This window comes from Gracilinanus agilis, chromosome 3 (assembly GCF_016433145.1).
Source record: "Gracilinanus agilis isolate LMUSP501 chromosome 3, AgileGrace, whole genome shotgun sequence".
In the NCBI taxonomy this organism is placed as follows: domain Eukaryota; kingdom Metazoa; phylum Chordata; class Mammalia; order Didelphimorphia; family Didelphidae; genus Gracilinanus; species Gracilinanus agilis.
Genome location: NC_058132.1, coordinates 631,161,727 through 631,166,491, shown reverse-complemented (window position 1 = coordinate 631,166,491; position 4,765 = coordinate 631,161,727). Strand labels below are relative to the sequence as shown.

General features: G+C 42.8%; 1 pseudogene; it reads left to right on the top strand.

Annotated features, from left to right (window-relative positions):
- The first annotated feature begins 879 nt into the window (after nucleotides 1-879).
- Nucleotides 880-4,028, top strand: LOC123241962 (annotated as a pseudogene).
- Nucleotides 4,029-4,765: the final 737 nt, after the last annotated feature.

Here is a 4,765-nt window from a genome sequence, read left to right as displayed (position 1 = left end):
TGCAGTCAGATGGACAGGTCTCAAGGTCCTTAGGATGCAGCAGAAAACTCTCCTTTAATGTTTCTGATGTTGAACTCTCTGACAAGGCCAGAGAATTTATCGACAAGAGCTTTCTTTTCTGGGTCTTCGCTAGATCTGGCTGTAGCACCTGCAGGAACAATGAACAGGTTCCCTCCCCACAGGGGCTGCTTCTCAGGATGATGACTGAGGATACGGGGTTGAAGAAGCATCGCCATTCTCAAGGCTCTTGGGCTTGGAGCCCTGGACTGTCTCCTTCAGGGTCTGATAGAAGAAGGAAAGGGGGAAGGAAAAGCACTGGAGACAGAGGAAGCAGGATAGAGAAAGCCATGAAAGACCTCAAGAAGCAGAAGAAGAGGACGGAGAATGCTCTAGTTAGATAGAGGACGTGAAGGGAACAGCATCACTGATAAAGAGAGCAAGTGGTAGATGATAGAGAGCCTTGAAGGTCAGGCAGATTTTTAACTTTAATCTGTAGGTTTCTTGGAAGGGTTTTGGGTTTGTTTTAAGTAGAGATTATCATAAAGATTGTGGATTTAGAACTAAGGGGACTTTAGGCATCATTTTGTGTAATTCATTAAAAATATCAGGTTCTGGACCCTCAGAGAGGTTAAGTGACTTGTACATAGGTAGAAAGTGGTTTTCAAAACCAGTACAATTGACCATGTAGAGCCTGGAGGTCAACAATTTACTGAGTGGCTGTGAGGCAGCCTACAAGGAGGCTCAAGGCGGTCTCCGCTTCCTTCCACCCCATCCTCAGAGCGGTGCCGTGTCTCAAGTCAAAGGGGAACAGGAAGGAGTTAATTTGGGCTGCCACCAAGCGTATGGGGATGCCCTGGCCCAGGAAGTGTGAGAGCCAGCATGCGAAGCTCCACACAAAAGCACGCTATTATCAAGAACTGCGGGGTTCTTACTGTGCCTGTTTTCTCTACCAAGAACAGTTGTGAGGCCAGAAAAAAGGCAGGTCAGAGGGGCTAATCCATCCTCCACACGGCCGCCAAAGAGCTCTTTCCCCACGATCGGTCTGACTGTCACTCCCTTGTTCGGCAAACTCCAGGAGCTCCCTATTAAGTCCAGGATCAAAAACAAGCGCTTCTGTTTGGCACTGGAAGTCCGTCGCCACCTGCCTCTAACTGGCCTCTCCAGTCCTAGTGGACATGACTTGCCTTCACATTCTTGGTGTTTTGGCCAAACTAGGATGCGGGATGCTCTTCACACATAAAATCGCCTTCTCGATGCCTTTGCCCGGGTTGGTCCCCATGTCTGAAAGGCACCCCTTTATTTGCCCTCTGAGAATTTTTAATTTCCTTCAAAGTTGATCTCAAGGGTCACCTTGTCTACACGAATCCTTCCTGATGCTGCAGCCTGTCGTCATCCACCCCCACCAAATGACCTTTATTTTATATCTACTTAGATATGGTGCTACGGGCAGCAGGATGGATTGAGGGTTAGATCCAGTCAGGAAGACTCGCCTTCCTGAGTTCAAATCTGCCCTCAGATACTTCCTAGCTCTGTGACCTTGGGCAAGTCACTTAATCCTATTTGGCTCAGTTCCTTATCTGTAAAATGAGCTGGAGGAGTAAATGGCGACCACGTCAGTATCTCTGCGAAGAAAACCCCAAATGGGGTTCTCAAGCGTTGGACATGACTGAATCAAATGAACAATATATATTTCTTTTCTTTATAGAATGAAAGTCCAAAGAGTTCATCCTCATCTTTCTCTCTCTAGGAGCTAACATGATGTCTGACACACAGGAAACATTCAATCAATATTTGTTGATGGCTAAATAAATTGAGTGAAGATAAATGGGGACATACTTAAGAGAATACCAAACTGTCCTTAAGTACAAGTCACTAGTCCCTAATGAACACTATCCCAAGTCCTGAAAAATGAGCAGATATGATTGCTAAGTCATTGCCAGTTTTCTTTTAAAATCATAGACAATAATGGGGCAGCTGGGTAGCTCACTGGATTGAGAGCCAGGCTGAGACAGGTTGTCCTGGGTTCAAATTTGACCTCATACACTTCCTAGCTGTGTGATCCTGGGCAAGTCACTTAACCCCCACTGCTTAGCCCTTATTGCACTTCTGTCTTGGAACCAAAACACAGTATTTATTTTAAGATGGAAGGTAAGGATTTAAAAAAAAAAAAAGAATGAATCATGTCAGACTAGTCATTTCATTTTTTTTGACAAATTTACTGTACTTGTAAATCATAGGAATGTTGCAGATCTATTCTACTTATATTTCAACAAAACATTTGAGAAATTTCTTTTTGCTATTCACAAAAAAGTAGAAAAAAAGTAGAAAGATGAGGGCTATATAGTTGGTTTTAGAAATGATTAAATGGCTTTCCCCCCAAAGTTGTCATTCATGGGTCTATGACAACGTGGGGGAAAGGTTTTTTTTTTTAATGGAGTCTTTAAGTAAACTTTTTTATTCTTTATTTTATTTTACTTTTTAGAAAAATTTTCCATGGTTACATGATTCATGTTCTTACTTTCTGGGGGAAGGTTTTAGTGGAGAACTGTGATCAGTCCTGTGCTGTTTAGCAGTTTTATAAAATATCTGAACAAAGGTATAGATGGTATGCTTATCAAGCTTGACAAATGACAGGAAGTTAAGAGGTCCAAAATGTAAGAATATTCCAAAGAACTAAGCAAATTTTTACATCAAAATACCTACTCCTTCTAGAGTTCAGGAGAAAAGTTAAGCAGTAGTAAAAATTGGCATTTACAAAACTGCTTTGAGGGTTCCAAAGTTATATATAATATCTCAATTCATCCTTTCAACGACTCTATGGAGGCAGATATTATTATCTCCATTTTACAGAAGAAACTGAGATGAACAAAGGTTCAGCAGTGACTTGCCCAGGGTCCGCAGGGAGCTTGTGTCCCAGGCTGGGCTGGACCCTATCTGGTCTTCCTATCCACTGCACCATTTTGGAAAGGCTTTTGCTTTGGCTCCTCACTACATCATTTCCCTCCCCAACTCTTCCCCCCCGGTGGATTACAGTTCTGACTCCTCAGCACACGAGTTAGCACATAAAACATATGTAATGTTGGTGACTAAGTCTTCTGGCACATAAATAATCATAAAGATGGCAATTCTGAGACCAAATGGAGCCAGGAGAACACCAGGAACAAAAGAGAACCAGAAGAGATGGGTCGTTCCCGTCCAATCCTCGCGACTGCAGTCCTGTCTGACCAGAACACTCGCTACAGTTCTACCCTACAAGGATACCGTTTGTCCATCTATCTAATCTGAGAAAACGGAGGCTGAGCAGATGGAAGAAACCTTCCCCAATATGGAAACCAACGGCAAATTAGGCAAGTACCCTGATGAAGATACGGAGGCGAAGCAGACCTTTAAAAGATCTTGAAACAAGGATGAAATGGTCGAATCATACATTTTGCTTCAAAGCAAGAATTCTGGAGCAATAATTGGAAAAGGAGACAAATATTAAAGCATTATTATTAATAAATATGATTTATTATAAATATTAAAATATTAAAGTATTTCTTGAAGACTACAAGGCCAGTGTTTCAGTCCCAGTCAGCAGCGGCCCCCGAGCACCTACAGAGTATTAGTGCAGATACTGAAACAACTGGAGAAATTCTGAAGAAAATTATCTTTTCCTTGGAAGGGAGCCTGCCTTTGCCATCACCCGCTGCAATCACAGCCGGCTCCTGCTCGAATAAGATCCTGTAGGAATGCTTACATTATCAACACTTTAAAGGAAGTGACTTTGACTGTGAGTCAAGACTGTTGATTCATCCAAGTCTGGCAGGAGGAATTACTGGGGTCCAAAATCAAACTCTGAGAGGACACTCGGACAACCATCGAGCTCTTCCAGGAGCGCCATCTTCATTCCACTGATGGTTGTCCTTACCAGTGGAAAGCCCGATAGGGTTGTGGAGCGCAGAAAGATCCTACTGTACCTCACATCTGAGTCTTCCATCAAAGGACACACAAGAACCTATGATTCCAAAGTCTATGATGGAACCTAGAGCAAGGGTGGCTTCACAACAATGTTGGAGGGTTGAGGATTTCCCACGCTGGGAGGAAAAATGCCCTCAGTTGTCATCAGCATGCTTTGCTACCATCTAAAAGATGACAGTGAGTCTTTGTAGATCTTCCTGGATGTGGAGGCTGGGTTGGCAGTAGAGGTTGAAATTATCTTCTTTCTCTACCACCACCATCACTTGAAGGACATCTTATGGCTTATCACAGAAGAGGGGGATCTGGTGACTTGTGAGTATGGTATGGTTGATTTTTAGTGCCAAGGAGACTTGGGGCTCTCCAATAGATATCTGGATTCTTTCTGAATGGCAGATGACCTGGATATGATTATTCCTATGCAGGGGGCTAAAGTTCATTTGGGGATCCTGATGGACCCATTATTACAGCAAAAATAACTATTCCCAAAGGGTGGGAATCTCTCCCCTCTCCAAAATACCTTTCCTCATCTCTTAAACCTCTAAATATTACAAAAGACTTGGTTGGATCTATTCTTGGCAAAGATGGTCAGTGAATCAAACAAGTCATGAATCTAATTCATCAATCCAAATCGATGGGCCTTTGGAAAGAATGTGAGGATTGGAATTATTACCATGATAGGAGCAGAGGACTAGATACGGAATGCACAGTATTTACTGTAAAACAGTGGGAAGCTGTAGGCAGATGCTGAAGGATTCTAACGCAAAAAGATTTGTTCTTTTTTATAGTGTGAAGCAGTATTCTGGTA